Source organism: Pseudonaja textilis, chromosome 7 (assembly GCF_049901715.1).
Source record: "Pseudonaja textilis isolate UNSWEBS1 chromosome 7, rPseTex1.2, whole genome shotgun sequence".
NCBI classification, from domain to species: Eukaryota; Metazoa; Chordata; class Lepidosauria; order Squamata; family Elapidae; genus Pseudonaja; species Pseudonaja textilis.
In genome coordinates, this window is record NC_141996.1 from 19,791,104 (window position 1) to 19,816,494 (window position 25,391).

Consider the following 25,391-nt stretch of genomic DNA (forward strand, 5'->3'; position numbering starts at 1 on the left):
CTACACACCCAGGCATGGGAAAAGAAATATAACTGTATATGGCCAAATACTTTCAGATGTGTTCATAAAAATCTAAGACAATTTAGTTTAAAAATTCAGCTTCCATAAGAAATTACAGAAGATATATTCCTGACTTGCAGGAATGGCTTTTGCAACACTTCTTTTTACTGGCTGATTTTTATGAATATCTAAAGAATGGATAAACCAATCTCCTTCCTGAATACAACGTTCCCTGAATTGCAGAAATGCAGAATGGGACAACTTGACATGGTCAATTTGCCATGGCCAATTCGTCATGGACAACTTGCTGCAGGACAATTCAATAAACACAAAAGTTAAATTAATTTTAACAGAGCTGTGGCCGATAACAATAAAATAAAGAAATTCAATCCAGAAATACAAGAGTTACAATAATTTTGATGAAAAAGTGGTGACCAATAATAAAAGTACCTGAATAAAACAATGAATACAGAATTGAATTGTCATGTGATGAGTTGTCTTGTGGTGAGTTGCCATGGCGAGTTGTTCAGCCGTGAGGTGGCCATGGTGAGTTGGGATAACATTTTAATAAACACTGCTCTAAATTTCTTCCCAGTGTTGCACTATATCATGCCCCTGTCAGAGTTTGAATCCGAGGAGGAAGCAGGACAGCTGACAGAGAATGGGAGTGTGGCTCTGTTGGTTGTAGAGGAGGCTGGGAAAGGGCAAAGTCTGACTGGGCAGAGCAGGGAAGAGATAGAACAAGGGACAGGGAGTTCAGAGGAAGAGTCGACCCACCCCCTCTTCATCCTAGGGCACGCAGGGAAGAATGGAGAAGAGAGCAACGTGGGTTGCATGGCTTATGGGGGAGAAAAGGGCCCTGATTCCCTTCATTAGCCACAGCTGGGATAAGAAAGTTGATAAGTTGATAAGAAAGGCAGGCTGCATGTGGCAGGCTGCTGGGAGCAAACGTGATTTTCCCCTGTGTTGTCGTGGCTTATCTGTGTTCCTGGCGTCTTCCCAACTGTGTGAGTTTTGCCGTGCCTTCAAGTCTAAAATTCTTGCTCCTGCCCTGCCAAATTAAATACTTCAGTTTGGCTTGTTTGGACTTTAAGTTACAGTTTGTGTTGCTCATGTTTTGGACTTAATTTTCTGCAATCAAAGGCTGTTCCTGGGAGAGTTTTTCTCCAGCCAAAAGGTAACCTGGACATTGGGGGCAAAGTTGGAGATAATAAAAGGACTCTTATTGCTTATCTGACTGTGTTGCCTTTGTGCCATGTCCCGGGTCATCACACACTAAGTTGACTGAGCCAGCTACCATAACCATCTTGTTATGATAACTGGGCAACTCCCATATCTGTCCATTTGGTCCAAAGGAAGAGTTGCATTGGGCTCTGTTTAATGCTTATCAGGCTTAATTCTCTGATGGGGAGACTCTAAAGAAGCTTCCCTTAATAAGAGACATTAAAAAAGGATTGTTTTGTACGAGTCAATGGCTTTTAAATATTCATTTTGAAACTTCTCTTTTCCAATTATCTGGTGATTGTATATTGATTCACTAATGATTTACTATCAAGAAAAGTAAAAAAAGGAAAATATTCTTCATTCTGCATTTTAATTGGACCATCTGAATTTACTCTGATTATATCTATCTATCTCTACAGAGTGTCTATCTCTGTATCATCTAGTGCCGTGATGGCGAACCTATGGCACGTGTGCCGGAAGTGGCATGCAAAGCCATTTCTGCCGGCACACGAGCTACTGCCCGAAACAGATCCAATGTGCACGCCTCCTGCCAGCCAGATGATTCTTGGGTATCTGCTGTGCATACGCAGGGGCACGTGCACATGCACAGAGGTGCATGGTGCACAGGGGGTGTTGTGCACACATTGCATTATGGGTGCAGGCATCCGCGCATGCACTTTCAGCACACGACGACAAAAAAGTTAGCCATCACTGATCTAATGGTTAAATTAGATGACGAATTTCTTGATAAGAGAGAAATTGCAAAACCTCACATCTTATAGAGAACTGCAGATGAAAATAAGTGTTAATTTTAATTTTTTTAAAATAAAAAAGGAGTAGTGTGAAACAGAAGGTGACAGACTTATGACAGCTTTGTAAACAGAGTGTTGCCATTTATTTTACATAGTGCATCAGTGGCTGTTCTCTAGCCTGTTTATTAATTCTTTAGTTATAAATATCCTGATTTTCAGGTAATTAGAAGTTCAGCTGAATCTTCTTTTGAGACACTTCTGCTCTGAACTTGAAGGCTGTGATACTTTAAGGATCTTGGTAGCCATTTGATTTTCCCATATTAACAGGCTAGTTAATAACATAGTTGCTGTATCTGTTGTAAAAGTACAGGAAAAACCCTGGCTGAGCAGGATATAAATGCAGACATTCTCCAATTTCTGTTCCTCATTGTGGCAGCTGAGCCACCAAACATTATTAAATCACACTAACAGCATTACTAATTCGATTTCCTGTATATAAACAACCTTCCGTAGGCTTTGAAGAGTTTACCTGAAGGTACAAATAGGTTCAAATTGCAATAATTCATCTGAAAGCATAAGACTAATCCATCTTTCTTATAAATCAGTGACACAGAAGTTAATTAAAGTGTAAACAATGGGATGCATTGTTGATGAAAATCTCAGAAAAAGGGACCTTTGAAATTCTTTCTATAATGGCTTTTACCTAACTTCTCACTGTTGGGAGAGCTTAAGCACAAGATTGCATTACTGGACTAGTCCTTCCTTTTAAATGAAATAAGGGGTTTCTATTCATTTCATAGCAATATAGTCAGCAATAATGAAAGTGCTAATGTTTCTGTACTGATTTTAAAAAAATCAAGCAAATATCTCCGTTTGAATTTTACTTCCAAAAATTCTTCATTTTTGAAAGTAAATCCTCATAGAAATATTTTGGTGAGAGTACACATTATAGATAGGAATGAATTGACTAAATGTAATACTTGCTATGAGAATAAGTCTAATTCACACATTATGGAATTTACTTATTTAGGAGCTGCATTTGCCTGACAAAGCTTCCAACTTTTTGGAGAGATTGGTAATAGTCTCACAGAAAGAGACCATGTTAGAAAGGATCACAGAGGATCCCTATTTCAACCCTCTTCAGAGTGAAGGATCTGCTAAACCATTTTGGATAGATGATTATTGAGCTTTGGGTTGAAGACTCCTGGTTTAAAAAAAAATAGTCTTCATGAGGCAAACTTGTTGTACTGGTTGATAGATCCTAACCACCAGAAAATTCTTCTTAATACTCAAGCTAAATCTATTTCTTTGTAGTTTCAATCTATTCATACTGTTTCGACCTTCCAGGCTAATAAAAATAATTTTCCAGAAGATATTAGGGCAGTTGAAGTCTAGACAGTTTATAATAAATTCCCTTGATAATATAACATTTTTCTTTCTCTCCTTATTTTTTCTTTGAAAGGTCTCAGCAGGATTTCCATGCTGCAATTAGTAAATTTTGGTGCAGAAAAGGGTTTTCTTTTTATACAACACAACATCTTCCTTTTCCTTATGAATCAGTTGGAGCGTTCTAGAATCGTTACAATCAATATCATCCCACTAAGTCTCACTAATGCTTATGATATCATTTTTGTCTCTCGTGTTAGAATTTCAAGTTTTTCTTATTTGATTCTGATAATCTATGCATGCGTGAAGAAACATTTCAAACACTTCCCAATTCATTCACCCTCTGTATTTTGATAGTTTATATCTACTCTCACTTCTATTTCTTTCCAAGCTTCCCCACAATCATTCATATTTGGATAAATGTCTAGCTTGGACTTTTTATATTATTTTAATTCATATTTTACTTTTGGACTGTTGTCAATCTTGATTTTTTTGTTAGGTTCAGATGATTCATTTCATCAATTCTATTAGAGATTAGAAACTACATTCAAAGATGATGCTAAATTTGATTAGTTGCAACTTTGGTTATTTTTCTGAGTCTTGATCTGTTCTGTAAACCCATTTATTTTATGATTCCATATACTGTACAATACATTCTACTAACAAAGGTAGTTAACCATGTTATATGAATCCGGTCAATGAATAAAAAAATAGGATATCAGTTGAAATAATGAATTATATTAATCCATGAATTAATCCAGATCTTGTATGGCATAAGCTGTTGTGAAAAGATTTTCATTTAATCGGTAACAGAAATCAAGATAAGAGAGTCTTGTCTTCTGTTTATGGATACCCTACCCTATATTAAGAAGAAGTGATAGAGAGGGTCAAAGACTTGTCACGTGGAAAATATCATTTGCAGTATTCCTTTGCAAAATTTGCAGCACCTTCAAATGAGGTCCAGATTGAAATTATTTTTAGCTCATCCTTCCCTCTGCCTTTTTAAAAGAAGTCAAAGCTCAAGCTGCAAGTTGATGACATAGGTATTCCCAAATGACAAGTTTTCAAATGTAAGCTGTAGTTGAGTCTGCCAATTGCTTATCCTAAGGGGAAAGGGCCAGGATTGTGATGCTCTATGCTTGAAAATATTTCCATTTCAGAAGAAATCTTTTCCCATGACAGTGTTTTCATAAACAACATGATTTTTAGATAGTGGAATCAACTTTTAAAATATTTTTAAATGTAACTAGACAACCCATGTCCATTGGGTCATCACTTCAGAGATAGTACTTTACCTAAACAAAGAAACAGAATGATCATAGAAGAAAAAGCAGTTGGAGCAAGTGTGACTTCTGACTTCCTGTGAATTTCCCCATTGAGTTGCCTTGTGGGAATCTGACAGGAAGCACTAGAAATCCCTTCCCTTCCTTCCCCTCCCCTTTTAATCAGGCAAGTGCTGCTGGGTGGGGAGGGAGTGAAGGATTGTGAGACTGGCTGGGAAACTGTCATAGAATGTTGAAAATGAAGACCAAATGACCACAGCAGCAATCTACTAATATAGCAGCAACTAGTAGCACTGAAGCAACCACAAATTCTCCAAATTTCGTTCCCTTGAGAGTCATGGGTTCCAGATTTTGGACAGATTCTATAAATTAGCCCATTTCAGGTACCTTGATTCAAAAATTGTTGTATCATTTCACCCAGTTAAAAGTCATGACAATGAGAGTTTCAGTAGTATTTAGATTTATGTACAATATCTTTATTCTGGAATGAAACTGTTTGAGGACAATTATCTTCCTGATTTATAATTTTACCATTTCAAAAATCAGATGCTCAGTTCTTTCCATTAGTGCAATTGGTGTGTTTGTGCAATTTAGCACACACACAAAAAAATCCCACTGGGTTCTTATCAGTCTTTGTAGGAATACTTAAACCACAAGGTAGTCCTCAGCAGGGTTCAGAAGGTTTTTCATTTTTCAGCTAATCTTCCTGTCCTGCTTTGACAGAAAACAAAAAAAAATTATGTTAAATGATGTAGTTAAAAAATCTATCATGTAAAGAAGGAGATGGGGAAAAAAATCTCTCAACCTGTTTAACCTTTTCTGTATCAACCACACATTCAGTGTTCTGCTCCTCAGAGCTGAGACTTCCCTATATTTGAAAGGGAAATAGTAAACTACAATCACAAAAGCAGTAAGCTTCCAGGTGTCCATATATTCAGGAATTCATGTCTGCCTTTTCTCCCTGATGGTATACAGCTTACTCAGTTACGTGTCACCTCATAGAATTTGTCATTGTGCTTCTCATAGACATTAAAGAAAACCCTTATATATTCTGTTTAAAAAAAAGATACGTTCCCAGAGAACATATAAACAAAGAGATCAAGTCAGTTTTAAGCAGAATTTTATTCCATGTATCCTCGTGGGTTATATTCTTCTCCCAGTTTGGATATGTTTGAATAAAAAAAAGTAATATTTTTATTTTCTTTTTTTTCCATCGGCAAAACATGTTATTATGTCCAGAAAAAGGTAGGAATTTTTGTTTTTGCAAAGTAACTTGCTCTTTCTCAAGCTTTCTGACCTCACTGTTTATTTATTGTGACACCAATTCACAGTCAACATGTGGTAAAGCATATATATTATGGCCGTGTGTCAACAGCATACAATAAAAAGTTAAATACTATCAAAACAGGATTGCTACCTTAAAGGCTGTATTCATATTAGTTCCAAGAAAACAATCATTGGTGAATTCATGAACAAATATTGACATTTTTTCTGTCAATTTTTTCAAGGTCAACTAAACAAAAGGTCCTCCTCCTGGTTGCCATATCACTTACTATCCATATCCCCTGCATAGTCCTCCGTTGGTCAACTTCCCAAGATAATTCTTTCTATTTGAAGAAACTGAGCAAAGTATTTCCCACCTCATTAAGTGGGCAAAGTTATACGGTAACATTATCAGATGAATAAAGTGCCTACAAGATCTAATCTAAAAACGTTGAATACAGTGTTGAAGCTCTACAGGTGTGCACAAATATTTCATGAGAATCTAAGGGTTTCTCCATTCAAGAACTTTCTGATGTATCAAAGATTCTTTTTTTGTGTGCTCAAAACAGCTTCCTCTGTTCTGGACAAGAGAAGATGTGGTGCATTTTACTTCTGTAACTTTCCAAAGCTGGAAGGGATGGTCTTAGATAATTGGAAATCCAGAGACTAATTCTTTCAGCAATTCAGTGGGGCTGAGTTTTCAAAGGTGTTATTGAGATTTCAGAAATGAGAAGCCCTCTTCTCTAGCCTTCTGGGTTGCCTTGGGTTCATTTGAGAAAGACTGGCAGATTGTGAAGATTTATATAAATGAGGGCATTGTATGTTCAAAAGAAGCAAGGTATGTTTGATCTTAACAGTTACTGATTTACCTTTACCTCATGATAACATTCATTAAGTAGGATAAAGCTGCTGGCTCCCCTTTATATTGTCAACAGATAAAATATAGAGATCATATAGGGTGTAACTTCAGTCGTGTTTCAAGGTAATATTTTTCTACGTAATCACGATTTGTTATATACTCTGCTTCAGCCTCTTTTTCTTTGTCTCCTCCCTGTTTCTAAATATTTGTGGTTTAGGTCAAAAGTACAGCATGAAATTGTTACTTCCTGTCAAGGATTCTGCAGCATGACCCAGAAAGCTCAACATTGAATATTAGCTTGTGGATCTTCTTGGAAGTTCTATGTAGATGAGTTTCAAACTTCTTTATACACAAAATAAGATTGCTGCATCAATTTTTAATCAGCAAAACACTTCTGGACTTCTCTGAGAGAAGGAGGTAACCTAACTGGGTTCCAAATAGATAAACAACATCTAGATGGCCCTGAAGAATGAGAGTATCTTTTTGCTGCCGTACAAATAAATAAAATCTTTTTGCTGCCATCTTGCTTATCATTGGTTGCCCAAATTGATTCCTTGTGGGTGCTACCATCTCAATGATGTGATTAGAAATGCCAGTTTGTAAAAATGGCAGCTTCTAGGACCAGCTGTGATTTCTAACTCATCACCAACTAATTAATTTTTATAACAAAAATCACCCGTGAGCAACCCACATCTGAAATAGGAATGATTTCAACTTTTCATATAATACAAAACCATTCCTTATTGCTCTTCATGAGATTGTGCCATTGATACAGAGTCATTGTTGAGATTTCAAGAATTATAAAAATGGGAATAAACAGTTTCCGTAGGATTTTTCTTGCATCCCCATCCTTCAATATTATCTGCCAAAAATGAAAATTATTAATCACACACTTAAGCCCCAGATCCAAAATCCAGCTAATTAAAGAAATTCAAATTCTGATAGCTCTGCAGAATATTTATCAAAGCTAAAACTACTACAATTATGGTTCACCCAACCCAAACTAGCGCTTGGTTGTTGTGTTTTTGTGTTTATCAAATACTTTACTGCATATTGCTTACCCTGTTAACTAAGACTGCCATATCTGGATTGCAAAACTTTGAATGACCACTAGATGACATCAACAAGAAACTCTTTGCTGCTGTTGAAGCATCATCTGGATTTTGCAGCCCAAATTTGATAGCTCAACTGTTACCGGTAATCTATTTAATACTTATTTCCACCTGATGATTAAAATCACTGCTTAAATAGGAGCTACATAAACATGTCAATGTAGTTGAGCCTGACTATCTAACCTTAGGAAGCTAACACTTCAACATGTTCCTAAACTGAAGAGTCATCTTTGATTTGAGACTCTCTTCCCTCCCCCATTCTCTTTTCATTCATATCCCTAGGCTGTAAGTCCACCTGTCACCACTCCAGTGAAATGTCTGGAATTTGTCTTTACTTCATCTCTGTCTTTCATGAATATCCTATTCATAAATACCCATAATCGCTTCCTATCTCATCCGTTTCAATTGCATTGCAAATATGGTCTTTCTTTCAAAATCCTTTCCTTCTAGGATATCAGCTCCATTTTCTGATGCATGAGTTGTTTTTCTACTGTGAGAGACGCCGAAAAATGCATAAAGGGGAATGGAAGTCCACCAGAGTTGGTGATATGACAATCATATTTTATTCATATTATGACAATGGTTTCTAATTAAGTTTGTGTGGTACAAGATTACATATCACATTGTGGAGGATTGAGTGGGTTCCACTGAAATTTCCATCTAACTTTATCTAAACTATTATTGTTTGATGTAGGAAATTAACCATAAATTATATTATTTTAGAGCACCTTCTGACTATAATATGGAATAAGAGGTTTTTTTTCCTTTCCAGTTATTTTTAGACCCAGATTTCATTTATTACACTAGTTTATTTGGTTTGCCTAAGCATGTAGTCCAATTATCAACGGTGGTTTATAAACTATGATGATGCTTAATATAATGTATGCATCCAATCATTGTTTCTATCTAGCATGAGATTTGTTACCATGACCTAATGCGAGTAACTATGCATGTGCTGAGATTTGAGCAGTATGCATGGCACAAATAGGTGTTTCATATCAGCAAATAAGACGCCATGACATCTGGATCTCTTACATGCTATATATATTTAATGGCCATGTATTGGAAGGATTAAGACGAGGATCTTAGCAATCATCAAAGTTCTGAACAAACCTTCATATTTGCATTGTACCCCATTTGCATTGTACCCTCCTATCCTTGTTGGATAGGAAAGGGAGGATTCCATTTCCAAACTTATTTAGGTCTCGCTGTTTCCCAGAGACTGACTGCAGCAATGACAGACAATTTGGGTTAGCAATGCTGGTGGCTTTTAAATGGTAAAGTTATGAAAAGATGACAGAGAAGAGCTCTACAGCTGAGCTGGCTCTATATTATTTACCCCTCTTTTGAAGCATGAGAAAAAGCAGCATTATCTTCTAGTCCTATGATCAATCACAGAAAGTTAAGTTCTCTAGAAAAGGGATTATGCAAATCCTGTTTCATTCTGCTATCTTCTTTGCAGGCTAGTTTTCTAATTCAGCATGATTTCTTAAAGACTTTAAAAAATCTGTAAGAAAAAAAGGGTTCAGGCACTCTGAGTGTTCAAAAATATTGGCTTAGTAGCGAAGACAGTGACCTAGTGATGAAGACACTTGGCCCCACTCAGAAAGTTGAGAGTTCAATCCTAAGTAGTGGCAGAAGTTTCTCTCCTAGATTCAAAGAAATAAATATCTGCTGCAAACTTCATGTGATATCAAGAAGGGCATCTGGTCAGTAAATGCTCAGCTCCATTCAGTTGCCCCGACTCTATCCCAACTAGGGACTGCAAGGTCAAAAAAAGGGAGTTTTTAGGGATCTCTCCAAGGTTTCTTTAATCTTGCACAAGCTCAGCATCCTGGAGATTTCAGACTATCCCCCGAGATTTTTATACTTATTCTTCCATGGTTTAAGTATCCTAGAACCTGCTAATAAAAAAAAATCTCAATAATTAGAATTCTGCCCATTGCCAGGAGTTCGATCCTGGCTGACTCAAGGTTGACTTAGCCTTCCATCCTTCTGAGGTTGATAAAATAAGGATTGTTGGGGACAATATACTAACTCTGTAAATCACTTAGAGAGGGCTGTAAAGCACTATGAAGCGGTATATAAGTCTAATTGCTATTGCTAAGTGTTAAGAGTAGCATGAAAGTATTCAAATTTTATAATTTTCAAGGATTTTATTTTTGAAGGAGAGCAGGATATTTTCATACTATGTCTTTGTTGCAGAAATACACTTTGAAACCTAAAAAGCTTTAAAAAATGTGGAATTTGATTGATGAGGTCCTTTTGCTAACATACATTGAATTGAGTTCAACTCTTATTGACAACTCAGAGATATGCATGATGGTTTTTATGCATGATGGTGTAACAGCCTTTCACTAAGTTAGAATTAATAGTCTCCAATTATAAAAAACCAAGCCAACATTTCCTGAATGGCACCATTTTAGGTGGACATTGGTCTGGGTCTTCAATGAAATCTGAAGGAATTAAGAAGTTGCTCTCTTTTTCTTTAAGCATTGGGTAGCTCCAATTGTAAAAGAAGGCACTCCTGCTCTTTATATGCTTTGTAAAAGCAAAGTGTGTATGCGTGTGTGTGTGTGTGTGTGTGTGTGTGTGTGTGTGTGTGTTATTTTCAACTTCTGCACTGTTTGCAGGTAGGCATTTTGCCAATTATATACATAGTTCATTTTCCATATGGATTTTTTAAGTCAAATTGTGACTTAAGATTTGTTTACATTTAACACAAGGGATTTTAATGGTTCAATTTCACTGGAAGGTGCAAACAAATGAAATATATAACTGTGCTATAAATTCTCAGAAGTGAAATATAATTTGAAGAAAGGCTGAAATTCCTAAAAATTACTTCGAGTCGAGTATACAATGTGTTGATTAGGAACAAACACTTGTGCTCTCACTCTCCCCAAAAGGGAAGAAAAATAGTTTTAAGTTTAGTTTATATTTTTTATCTGATATGTTCTGAAGCACAGCTAGCAATACACTGATCTTCCAGCATCTCTGACTGTGATTGTGGGAAACAGTTTCAGATCACAATTGTTGTAGGGCATTTTCCCCCTCACCCCTCAAATACCATAGAGGTTAACTCTACAGGACCCAGTGTTTTTCCCCAAAGCATAGAAAAAGTTGTGTCAATCGGCAAGGCATCAATATTGCTTTAATTCTTTTATTACAAGTAGTACTGCTAGTTCAACCATCAAGGATGTCCGGTTAGTGTCCAAGAGGCTTAAAAAATAAATATGCTACTGTAAAAGGAAATGAAAAATCCCTCTCCCCTCTTTGGAAGAGCTTTATAGCTCCCGCTGCCTTAAGAAAGTTCAAAACATTCTCAAAGATCCATCTCATCCTGGGAACCCTTTTTTTGAACTATTACCACCTGGCAGACAGTACAGAATAATTTAAAAAAAGGACAAATAGGCTGAAAAATAGCTTCTTTCTCAGGGTAGTAGCTCTGCCGAATTCTGCTGTATAGTGCAGTGTTGGTGTGGTGTTGGGGGTTTCTAATTCAATGTGTGGAGGGTGAAGGATGTGTGTTTGTGTTTATTTTCATGGTCATGATGTGCACTGAAGATGGTGTTTGATTTCGTTGTATGATGTGCAATGACAATAAAGTAAACTAAACTAAAAAGAAACCATAAAACAGCATCTTAATAAAATCTATCTTTAGAATCATATATACTCTCCATCTTTTCTTTTAAGGACGCCAACAGGAAGGTACACATGTTATGCCTTCCCAAACAGCAGTTTTACATGAAATCCATATCTTTTTTTGGAAGGAAGGAGAATTCCTCTACTTTTTGCACAATGTGCTTTTCTTGCATTGACTACCAGAAAACAACACATTACTGGTTTCTTCTACTGGTATTGAGAAATTGTCAGATTTTATGGTACTAAAGGGTTCCTACTCTCTACCGGGAATTCAAATAATAATTAGCCAATTCAGTATAAACACAGCACTTTAAGATAAGTATCATTTGGTGCTAATAACAGTAGTCGAGGTGCAGACTTATTTTGAGAAATAAGGTACTACCGCAAAGAAGGTCTAACGGAACCAGCTTCCCTACCCAAACAATGTAGAGAACAGACTCAGAAAAAATATCTTGTGTTGCTCATACGGGAAAGATTTGATCAGAATCCTCCATTAACAACTAACATTTGATTAATATCTTGGCTGAAGTTCATTTTATTGGTTATAATAAAACAGATAATAATAAGGAGAAGGGCAATAAAACTCTCTTTGAGATGATGTAATCACCCATAGTTCCATGCTTGTACCCACTCCATGTTTGTCATTATAGTTGGCTTTGGATGCTGCTGGCTCCTTGCTGGCATTAATTTTACAACAGAAACAAATTCCCATAGTTTTACATTCCATTGATCCCAAAAAAAGATGCATTTTAAGTAAGTTGTACTTTAAATGGCAATTCTTCTTGGCTCCTGGGTCACAACACACTGGAAGAGTTTTGAGCTTTTAAGAGGTGCAGAATTTAAGGTGGCTTGTTTTATATTTCTTTCCGGATCTAAGATGATCTGATTTTGTACTCTTTCCCTCTCCCTCTCCCCCTACCCCCTTCCTCCCTCCCTCCATTGCTCCCTCTCTCTTACCACCTCCTTCTCAGTTCTCAATTCCCTTTGCCAAGTTTCCAAGAGTGGACTATTCTTTGTTTTATTTTAATATATTTTATAGCAGAAGTCAAGATTTCCAGGCATTTTTTCCTCAGTACCAAAGGGTTAAAAGAAGAGGAATCACTCTTTTACTATATTTTTCTATGTGCTTATAATGCTGCAGTCTATATCAAGTATGTACTTAAATATACATGCACACAGAGAAGGGCCAATGTCATGTAGTATTTCAATTGTTGAAAAAAGATTTGGGAGCCTTAGGTTCAAGCTGATCAATCCCCTTCTATGGAAGCTCATTCATCCTATGTCTGCCCAGGATTGCCCTTAGGGATTTAAAAATAAAGGCTGCCTTGAACGCCTGGAGGAAAGACAGGATACTAATCTATCAAATAAGTGAAATTAAAATGTGATTTTCAGAATGGCCCCACCCAACCCCTTATGGTCACAGTTTATGACAAGTTATCTTTTATATAATACCTTGCTTATTGGAAATTATATTTGTAATTTGGGGTAAAAAAAACTCTGTGATATCTGTCATCTTTCAAAAGACACACTCAGAATTTAATTCTTTTCTGTTTCTACTTCAGTCAATGAACATTAGGGGAAAAAAACCCTTATTTTAAACATGTCTGAAAATTGTGCTTAAATAAATCCTTATATATGCATTTTGGAATGTGATTCCCACAGAATTAGCATTTTTGAGTTGAGAACATTACAACATTCAGAGAAGTGTGACAACTGAAAATGACTGTGTCTCAAAGCATCCATTAATCTGGAAAGTGCGTTTGAAATGAGGTTCAAATGAAATGCATGAGCATCCCTATTCAGATGTTTGATGATGATCAAAATTCAAAGGCACTTTACAAAACCCTCCATTTCATTACCTGAAAATTAATAATCTTCCTTTCTTTTCCCATAAAATGAGGAATTATTTATAACCTTGTTTATTTAAAGTAATAATCAACCGTAAAAGTAGACATTCTGAAATCTAGGTTGATATTTGAATTATTGTCTTGAGTAGAATTGGACGATTTCCAAAATAGATATGTTAAGAGAATTCTGTCATAAAATCCTTTTGGAATGAATTTGAGTGTTCCCACTAGACTTTGTGGAAAGGAGAATACCACAAACTTTCTTCTTAAAATTTTTAGTATACTGAATGAGGAGAACATGGAGGACATATTGCTGAAGAAAAAAAAAGGTTTTGTAAAAATGCTTAGCAGCTGAAACACAGGACATTTCCAGTGTTAATAGGGAAGATATGAAGAGATTGCTTGGCTACATCATACAATTTAAAAAAATTAAATATAAATCTAGTCCAGGCATTCTTAATGTGGGGGCCATGGATACCTTAGGGTATCCATACCTTAGGGTAGGGGCCCCAAACTCTGGGCTGTAGTCAGGGGTGGGCTTCAAAATGTTTAGTAACAGGTTCTCACAAAAAGGCGTTTGTTTATGGGCAATTGAACGGAACATCCAAGCTTCAGTTTTCTTCCAAGTTGGGAAAGCTGTTAATAGAAGTAGAAGTAGAATTCTTTATTTGGCCAAGTGTGATTGAACACACAAGGAATTTGTCTTGGTGCATATGCTCTCAGTGTTCATAAAAGAAAAGATACATTCATCAAGAGTCAAGAATCATAAGGTACAACACTTAATAATACTCATAGGGTACAACAAGTGATTGAATCATACTAGGAAATGGTATAAATTGTAAGGATACAAGCGACAACTTACAGTTATACAGTCACAAGTGAGAGGGGATGGGTGATAAGGAGTGATGAGAAGATTAATAGTAACAGTAATGCAGACTTAGTAAATAGTTGGACAGTGTTGAGGGAATTATTTGCTTAGCAGAGTGATGGCGTTTGGGAAAAACTGTCCTTGTGTCTAGTTGTTCTGGTGTACAGTGCATCGTTTTGAGGGTAGGAGTTGAAACAGTTTATATCCAGGATGTGAGGGGTCTATAAGTTTCATCAGATTCATATGCTGTATTTTTCATATGTGAGACAGTTGGCTACTTAGATGGTAAATGAGGTTAACAACAGAGGTGGTGTTCAGCAGGTTCTGACCAGTTCTAGAGAACCGGTAGTGGAAATTTTGAGTAGTTCAGAAAACCAGCAAATACCACCTCTGACTGGCCCCACCCCCATCTATTCTCTGCCTCTGCTGATTGGCTGGGTCTTCTTTTGTTGCCCTGCACAGGAGAAAGGAGCTGGAAAGCAGGTTAGTGGGGTGGGGAGGGAATGGGATTTTGCAATAACCTTCCCCCAGGAGTGGGCAGGGAATGGAGATTTTACAGTATCCTTCCCCTGCCACGCTCACCAAGCCACACTTACAGTGTGTAAGTAATAAAAATTTTTGAATCCCACCACTGGTTAACAATGTCTGTTTTTATCAGTTCCAGTGTAAACTGCACTTCCCCATGCACAGCAACTGGGTTTATGCTTTATATGAAAAGATTTCCTGGGTTCCAAACATAGCATCTTAGAGATCCAGAGGAAACAGGTTTGGTCCAATGGATCCCTTTGTTTATCAATGCACATTGCCCTCAGCGGTATGAGGTGGCTATTCTTTCTAGGACTAGCATATTAACAAACTAAAATGCTTACTTTGCTTTTCATCCATGTACTCTTACAGGTCACAAAGAAAAATGAAAAGAATGGTTTTTTTGCACACCAAGAATTATACCGTTATTATTTTGTATTTTTTATATTTATTGCATTCACGTATACCTGTTTTCCAAGAACAAATATCCTCTAAATATTGCACCTGTGGCATATGAAAGCTAAGCATGGGCTTTTGAATGAGTGTGCATGTGTGAGCAACACTGTTTACCAACAGAACCATCACTGAGGAAGAAGAGGTCTCTTCCCAGAGTTTTCATAATGGTTACATTCTCTATGCTCACCTCTCAAAAACAAACGCTGCTGAAGGGAAGAAGCGAATTTCCTTTTACTGAGATTCATTGAAGAGGAAAGCATTTTAATAACTGACAAACGTGTGTTAACACTGCCTTTCTCTCTCTCAAGGTTTTGAATCACTTGACAAAATAGATGAGCAAATTCACTTATTCTACATGAAGTTGCTGCAGTCTCTTCCAAACTTCCTGGCTAATTTTAAAATGAGTCTGTATTTAATATATCTCATTCCTTTTCTTAAGGAAAGGAAAGTTTCACCAGGGATGGTAAATTTGGTTCCCAGAAAGTTGGATCTAGTATTATATCACCCCCACCCCCGCAATCCAATGAATTCCTAAACTTCAGCCGTTTGTGGAACACATCTACCAGCTGTGAGGCACATGTAGGATTACAGCAGAACTACCCTGGAAAAACTCAAATTCACAATTCACCATACTCGGCATCTTATTTATTGGGAGCGTTACAAAATGCTTTCATCATAATTCCTTACAAAGACAGCTTGAACATAACATACTTTTTAATGCATTCCTTATTACATTAAAATCACAAGCTGTCTTAGCGAAATACAATACTATAAGCCTACATTTTGAAGGAATGGGGAACAAAGCATGGTGGGAGTTGTTTTTGCATTGTAAATTAGCTGCTCTTGTAATTGAAATAATGGAAATAGCCTGAATCAAAAGCACAAGAATCCGATTATCTGAATCTCTTGTGAATTTATGGTGGTTGTCAGGAAAAACTCAACTTCCTCTTTAATAAATGTAGATGATTGGGAAAAGGAGGTACTGACTATGAGAATAATATTATTCAGTTGTTTATAATCACATTTACACAGATATACAACTCCGTGTGGGTTCCTTCAATTGTTTTCAACCACATCTCCATTCATCCTTGATTCCTAGTTATGCTAGCTGAAATATGGTTAAAACCATCTAGAGTCAGGGTGGGCAAACTGAAGCCACAGCAGAACCCCCTCTGACAGCTTGATCATATTTTAGTTTCTTGCCATGTTTGAGATGGAAAACAGAAAAATTAGAAAAATCCACACTTGAACCCTTCTTAGAGTATGGTACCCCAGAACTAAACAGAACACTAGAGATTGACTCTGGTGATTTTATTCTTCAAGCAGCATAGAATGGAAACATGCCCTGTGACATATCCTGTGATGAGCTACGGTGGCGCAGTGGTTAGAGTAGGGCTGTCAAACTCCCGGCCCACGGGCTGGATGCATCACATGCTGGCCATGCCCATGCTCAGTTTAGCAAAGGGGAGAAAAAGTCCCGATACATCACGTGACGCAGCTGTGACGATGTGAGCTTGACATCCCTGAGTTAGAGTGCAAGCTACTTCTGCTTGACTGCTGGGTGCCTGCAATTTGGCAGTTCAAATCTCACCAGGCTCAAAGTTGACTCAGCTTTCCATCCTTCCGAGGTGGGTAAAATGAGGACCCAGATTGTTGGGGGCAATATGGTGACTCTGTAAACTGCTTAGAGAGGGCTGTAAAGCACTGTAAAGTGGTATATAAGTCTAAGTGCTATTGCTATTGGGAACCAATATCACTTCTGTTTCTTGAAACCACAGCACCTGACTTATATTCAGTCTATATATAATCAGCTCTTTTTCTAAGATCTTTTTCACACACATGATTATCAAACAGATAGCTCTCATCCTTTTCATCCCTATTTTGTTGCTTCTATATCTCTAACCTATCAAAGTCATTTTAAATTTTATTTCAATAGGATAGTAGCTATCTTATCCAATTGTAACTTCTGAAGATTGGACAAGCATTTCCTCCACCTTGTCATCCAAGTCATTAGTAAATTGTTAAAGAGGACATGACTTAAGTTGAAACTTATGGCATTCTACTCCTTATGAGTTTGGTTTTGAGTCAGTTAACTTGATTGTCATGCGTTCCTATCCACTATCAGTAGCCTCAGAATTGGAATGTTATACAGTATTTTATCAAATACTTCATTGAAATTATTTTACATCTGCATCATTTCACAATGTACTAAATTAATAAGATCAAAAAATGAGATATGATTAACCTTGCCAGGCATGTCCCTGACCATCCTGGTTGACATTTAGAAACAACCAAATTGTTTTAATGTACTGTATTTCAGCTCATTGCTTTTATGATTTGTTTTATAATCTTTGTAGGGACTGATATCAAACAAATTGGTCTACAGGTCCCCAAAATTCCTTTCCCCCTTTTTGAAGACAGGAACATCATTTGTTCAATTGTCTATTTAGAGGCATCAAAGGCTTTTTATGCTTTTGTCACAGTATCATGCAGTAATATGCAGTGTTGCAGTACAAGCTCCACCCCTTTGGTATGTGAGTAAAATGTGATCACGCATATCCAAAAGGGGCAACTTTTTCATTACAATGCTGCTTTTATCAGACTTCCTCAACCCACTCTTCTTCCTCATGTGTTTACCCTGACTATCAGCAAAGTCCTCCAATACCTATAAATGCAGTTCCTCTGTACCTGGGGATTAAATCTGTCCAAAGTAAACAGAAATTCCTTGATCATGTTTCTGATAATATCAGTCTTCAACACTACCTCTTTATCCTGCTCTTCACAATTACCTTATGTTCTTTACCAAAAAAATTAATAATCTAAAATAGTATTTGAATTGTTCTATCATTTTTAAATACTTCTTAGTATTTTGTTACCTTCGATGAATAATTAGTTTTATTCTTTTTATTTCCATACACACCCTGCCCCCTCTGAAGAAGTCTTTTTTTTTCTTAGCATCTTTCAATCTTTCATCAAACTAGATTTATTTTGAGCTTTAGCTTCCCTGCTTACATATTGATGGTTCTAGGTTCTGGGTATACTGTTCCTTGGTAATCTCTATTTCCATGGGAATAGCAGTATTACTGTTGGAATTCTTTAGAAGTCACACAGTTAAATGAAAACAAAACAACAACTACCAAGACTGTCTGCAGAGTAGTCTTGGTGTATGTATATGACTGCTTTAAAGATTTAATAAATCAACAATAATAGAAGTTTTCTTAGTTTTGGGATCTCTCTTTTATCAATACAAGAACAGCATACGGTGTCAAAAATTTGGGGAGGAAGAGGGAGAAGAAAAAGAAATGGTGCTGTCAAACTGGCCAAAACCTTGACTCCAATAAACCTATATCTTTCTCAACAAATGGAGCCAAGGATCATTTCTATTTAGAGGTTGCATTAGCTCAAGATTCCTAAACAGCTGATATTTTCAGGTAATTGCTGAATCCAGGAAAATCATCAACCAAAGTTTTGATATTTATAAGCTGGCTATGGGTTGTGCAACCAAAGAAGATGAACAGAAAATAGCAAGTTCATTAAAGTAATTGACTAGGCAACAGCTGATGTTTTTAAAGTCATGAAACTTACTTAGGAAAAGAAAAAGAATTATGGGCCTGTCTTGTAAAACATTTCCAAAATATTGTGTACCAGAAACAAGTGAGATGTTTGAGAGATTTAAGTTTCACAAAAGAGTTCAAAAAGAGGGCAAACCTTTTGATGAAATTTAATTCCTTGTTGAACTAAAATTCCTGAATCTGGATTGTAATTTTGGCTAATTGCTTACATTCTCAGGATCCAATGATTTTGTCAAAATGACAACACAACCATTGTGTTGTTGCACCACAACTTCCACCCTTTGGTGTGTGTATGATGTCATGGTGTATCACATAAAAACGGGAGGAGCTTGTATTTATACCTTCCCTGACCTGTTCCTCCAGATGCTTTTGACCAGTCGCCTTGTCTTTCTTTCTGGCTGCTCACAAGTAAATTTCTTCAAATATGTTGCAATTTAAAAGTTTTAGCAGAATACTCTTCACTTGAGTCCAAATAGACCCAACCACAGATAATTTTAGTCACAAACACAACTTTGTCACAATTTATAATAATTTATAATTTATGTATCTTTCCTGCAGGCATTATAGATTTGTAGAAATTTATGACATTATTGTAATATACTTTTGATTATACACATAACAACTGCCTATGGATGCTCTTTGGGTATGTTTGCTCCCCTTTGGTTCTCCTGAAAATATGTTTATTTATTTATCTCTCAATCATCAAATGTATTACCGGAAGTCCAATTTAATGGTCTAAGAAATGTTAGAACTTGAAACATATTATACACATGGCTTACTTTTCTTCATAACACTTTTTAAATGTACAAAATCCACAAGATCTGGATTCTTATTGCCTCTTTTTTTTCTCCTTTGATCATTTCCTCTGTACTGTAATGAAGAGAATGAATACAATTAGAGAGGCATGAATACTATGCAGATCTGCTGCTCTACATAGCGTTTTATAATCAAGAGCCAGCACTCAGTGCTAATGAGTAAGTGCCCCTTAATTTCCAGCCTTCGCCAAGGATCAACCTTTAGTTGATTACTTTAGTTGATTAACTTACCTGCTTTAACCCAGCTAATTCTGTCCCCTTTAATATCCCTAAATATAGCAGTATCCAGGCTGTTGCCAGCTTTCAATAATAGGGATAGTCCTAGGAACTGTAAGTGAGGAATTCTGAAGTTGTGAAACTGCTTTCTTCTAAACAGGTACAAAGGCAAATAGAACATTAAAAAAAAAAGCTAACTGCATTATTCATAACAAGGCTTGCCTCCTGACAGGCATAAATCACATTTGCAGATTAAACTAATTTTCTGTGGCCTAAAAGAGCTTTTCTGGATCCAGTCATTACAATTTTAATTTAACCATTGCCATATGTAAGGAAAACATGTCTTGGTGTCATGATGTAAAACTTCAGTGTGGCTATAGAGAAACACGTCTCATGTTTCCATGCTGTTTTATGCTTGGATGCAAGGGAGGGAGTGGTAGGAACAACTGCAGTGCAGTGATCCATAATGATAATTTTCACATAAGTCAAGGAAGGAAGGCCACCAAAGGTCAACAGCTGCCTTCTAGTTGGTGCCTACAATTTTTGTAAGGATGCATTTTAAGGAGGTTACCTGCATCCTGTAAAGCTCAACAGTTGTACCAATATAAAAATGGAAGAAGAATCTTGGGGGGTTTCCTTTGTCATTCAATGCTCAAAGAAAAGCATTTGGGAACCTCATGGACAAGACATGAGATCAATTCATTTCTTTCTCTATTTCACATGAACAACTAGTAGTTAAAGAATGCTGCTTTTCACAGCTCTTTCTTCTATCTATGTATAAATATTTATTGGGATTTAATATGGAAGAAGAAATTGAAAAGTGTTCTATGATAGTATGGGCTTGAAACTTCAGATATAGTATTGAATTAGATGAATGGGAGAAATTATGCACTAGGAATTATAAATAAACGACATCTACGGCCTACCAAGAAAATTAATATAAAATGTTCCATCAGTGGCATTTGACCCCAGCAAGATTGGTCAAGATATATACTAACACAAGTCCAAAATGTTGGAAATGTGGACAAAAAGATGGTACCTTTTATCATATGTGGTGGCTATGCCCCAAGATCAGGAAATATTGGGTTTAAATAAAGAACTGGTTACAAGAGATCACCAAACACCAAACTGAACTCAAACCAGAATTTTTTCTATTAGGAATAATTCCAGACTAATACCCTAAAAAGATTTAATACATTATACTCCATATCCTGACAGCATCCAGCATAGCTTTTGCACAATTATGGAAAGGAGCTAATATTCCTTCAGAAGATCTAGTTATACAAAAAATAATGGATTGTGCTGAAATGGATAAACTCATATTGGAAATGAAAGACAAGGAGGATTCCGATTATTACACAGTGTGGAATAAATGGTATGAGTGGTTAGAAAATAGATATAAAGATTAGGAAGAACAGAGGATTGTAAATAAAACAAGGAACCTTAAGAAAATATTAATGTACAAGTGTATATAATAAGGTATATATGTATTTTTATACGGTTATATGTACTGTATTTGTCGATGCTAAAACGCTGTAATGAATATAAATAAGATTTGTATTTTTTTAAAAAAACTGCAACAAAACAATTAAAAATGCTGCTTTTCACATACTCTTTCTTCTATCAGCCATGCCATGTAAATAGCTGGAGTTAGTTCTGTTCCAGCCAATTTATGTAGACTTTGTAATGAAATGATGATGTGCTATTGAGTTGTTGTTGACTCCTAGTGACCACACAAATATATTTCTTCATGATGATTGGTTCCTAACCTGGTCCTTCAGTTCTTTCAGCTGTTTACTCTGTTGCTGTGACTGAGTCCATCCACTTTGCTATTTATAACTCCTTATTTTTTTAATGAATTTATTTATTTTTTCAAATGCTTACAATATAATAGAAATAAGAATAAACATAAGTTTAAATACATTAAATAGGAACTAATAATTGGGGACAATAGGACAGGGACGGTAGGCACATTGTGCGCTTATGCATGCCCCTTACAGACCTCTTAGGAATAGGATGAGGTCGATGGAGGTTAGTTTGAGGGTAAAGGAGTGGAGGTTTGAGCATGTGACAACAGAATTACATGTAGTGAGTTCCAGACATTGACCACTCTGTTGCTGAAATCGTACTTCCTGAAATCAAGTTTGGAGTGGTTTACATTTAGTTTATCTCAGTTGTGTGTTCTTGTGTTGTTGTGGTTAAAGCTGAAATATTCATTAATTGGTAAGACATTGTAACATCTGATTTTATGTACTATGTTAAGTCCAATCTTAGCCGGCATAGTTCAAGGTTGTCTAAGCCTAGAATCTCAAGTCTGGTGATGTAGGGTATTCTGTTCCTTCTTCTCTTCCCTTCATTTTCCCGGCACATTCCCTCTCTTCTCCAGAGAGCTGTATCTTCATATAATATGTCCAGAGTAGGATAATCTGAACTTGGTCATTTGTGCCTTACATGAGAATTATGGCTTGATTGGTTAATAATCCATTTATTTGCTTTCTTGGCTGTTCCTGGTTTTCTCAGGGATCTTTTTCAACACCAAAGTTCAAAAGCATCAGTGCTCTTAATTTTAATGAAATAGCTGGATAAAAATTTTGTGGTCAGTTTGGAGGCAAGGAACTATTAACTTATGTACAAGATGTACAAGATGGATGGATCTTTTCCATATCAAAGTTGTTTGTTGTTTCTGCTAAAAGGCAAAAGTGGAATGTGTATGTGTTAACCTGTGTTTTCACAGGGTATGAAAATGGATTATATGAGATAATTCGTGATATATCTGCACCTGAGGTTCAATTAATTTGCAAATGATATTCTTACTTGAATTAGTAGTTCTTAATTCAGTTAGTATACTTTCTTTTGTCCTGGTCCTATCTTTGTGCACAGTGGTTAGAATGCAGTATTGCGGGCTAACTCTGCTCACTACCAGGAGTTTGATCCTGACTGATTCAAGGTTGATTCAGTTTTCCATCCTTCCAAGTTTGGTAAAATGGATCCAAATTGTTGGGGGCAATATGCTAACTTTGTAGGCTTCTTAGAGGGGCTGTATAATTTATATATGAACACACACACACATAAATACATAGATTTATATATTTATGTCACAGACAGATACTTATTAAGTAGGAAGAGAATCCAATCCCCAAGAAAAAGTACTCTGTGTGTTCTCAGATATACCTTGCATCTTTTTTGGAAGAAAAAGAAAAGAAAGTGAGAGAAAAATAAAGTGCTTTATATTGGAAATATTTATTCGTATCAGCAATTGGCAAATATAACTTGGATTTTTCCTTGAATTTACAAAGACTTTGGCACATGTTTATGATGGAAAAGACTCTGAAAGTATAAACAATTGCTGTTCAAATGTCAGGCTATTTTTACCTAATTGGATTAAAACCCCTTTATTGAAAGATGCTTGAACAAGCCAGATCCTTGGTGATGCAGAATGAAGGAAAGCAACAATGCAATGATAATACCAAAGGTTTCTATCAATGTTTCACATCTGTACTTAATGAGAAACAGATGCATTTTGAAATAAGCCATTGTTTTATACTTCAATGTGACAATATGCTTTGATGCTTTCTCCTTAATTATAGCATCATGTAATGAAGTCCTTTTCCTCAGTGTGTGTGTGTGTGGTAAGTAAATAGCTGAAGTCTTCAGTTAAAAAAAAAAGAATAGCAAAATATTTTTTGTGAACCTGCAATCATTGTACTTTTTGAAAATATGATGATCCTTTCAAAATTGGGATTTCTGGAACAACAACATCAAGCAGTTTGGCTTGTTATATTGCAGAGCTTCATTCTTTAGAAGATTTTCCATGCAATGTATCTCCACATGGTTACATTTCTGTAGATGGGGCGAGCAGATTATAAAATTCTGGACTCTAAGCTGAATTATAAAATATAACCCCAAACTGCAGTACAATGCCAAATAATGGCTCAAGTGATTAAAGAATATTTATCTAACATAACATTACTTCTGAGGTGTTCTTTCTTCCTTCAGGTAAGCAACTTTCAATTTAAGATTTTTAGAACAATTTGGAACAATACTGATTAAAAAAATTCAAAACAGGAGACAAACATTTTATGAAACTTGAGTTGAGCTTAGCCTTTCTTGCTGGTGGGGCATTAAGAGAGACTTCTAAAAGTTATTCAGCTGTGGTAGGGTGCAGAAAATGTTTTCATGAAGAAAAGTCCATAGTACATCAGTTGTTCATTCTAAAGATACCCTGCTAAACTATATATGATTTTAAGAATGAACCTCAGATTCAACTCAGAAACAAACTGACATCCAGTGGAGAAGAAAAAGGCTGCAATTTTAGAATAATTGCACATGAAAAAATTACAGTGATCTAAACGAGACATGATTTAGGCATGGGTCACTATAGTTGCATTTGTTTTATCTAGCCACTATTGTATTTCAAACTGGGCAAAGGTGTTTTAATCTGGCCTTGAGAATTACTATAACTACCAAGAGAAATATCAAACCTGGAAACAACTCTGCTTCTGTCTAGCTAATATACACTGTCTAAACACTGTCCATTCCAGAAAACAAGTTTGTATGTCATGAAAGGAGCTGGAGAGACCGACACTAATTTAGAAGTTCTGTTTCTTCTACTGGTCTGATCTAGCCAGCAAGACTTTATCAAAGTTCTAAAGAGTCAGGATCCAAATGAATAGAGGTAGTTCAAGGCACTAGACAAATGTTAATCCTAATCCAATGAGATGGGTAAAGTTCTTCATCAACAGTTGAGGTTCAACAACCAGAGCGAATCTGTTTTGTCAGATTCCAAGCAAAAGTTCATGGTTTTATAAGGAGGTAGACACATATTGCAAGAAATCAAGTTATAGAAGAATAAAAAAATCAGGCTCATGGTAGTTGTTCCAGCACCATAGTTCTTCTGGTCAACTGTGACAAATATATTTTTGGGAACTTAACTGCCTACAACTAACCTATGACAGATTTATAGAGACATATAGTCATAGTAGATAGGACAATGACAATGTTAACTAAATGTGTGGCAGCTGTGAAAAAGATGAATATATGTAAAGATAATTAGATATTAAAATTTTCAAAGTCGATTGATTATGTGCCGTGAAGTCATTTTTGTCTCCTAGTGACCACATAGATAGTTGTTCTCCATAATGTTGCAGGGCCTTCTATGGTATATCATTTCTGGGTACAGTGTACATTTCTAATTGCCACATTTGAAAAATGATATAACACATATGTAAAAGAACAAAGGAAGATAACAAAAATGATTGGGGGCTCCAACTTTCCTTATGAGAAAAGAGTAGTGTGTTTAGGTCTCTTTAGCTTAAAAAATGATCTCTGAGGAAGAATGTGATTGTGATGTATAACATCAAGTAAGCATGGTGTTTCTTCACAAACTCATAAGTAACCTTTGGAATTCACTAGTATATGATTTGGTGGTGGCCATGTTTTCAAGGGGAATTTAATAAATTCATGGAGGATAAGACAAGACTGATCGTCTTAAAGAATTGATGGTACCTCTGAAGGTAGCATGGCTTCAAATATAAGCATAAGAGAACAATGGTGAAGCAGCATGGCTTCAAA

The 25,391-nt window shown here is 36.1% G+C and overlaps 1 long non-coding RNA gene across 1 annotated transcript in view; it reads right to left on the reverse strand.

The window, feature by feature from the left end:
* Positions 1–5,094: 5,094 nt before the first annotated feature.
* The window catches only part of LOC148125256 (uncharacterized), a 76,920-nt gene continuing 56,623 nt past the window's right edge, over positions 5,095–25,391 (reverse strand). The window contains exon 3 of the long non-coding RNA XR_015744407.1: positions 5,095–5,356. This is a non-coding gene — a long non-coding RNA (uncharacterized LOC148125256). The remainder of the gene's footprint in view (positions 5,357–25,391) is intronic.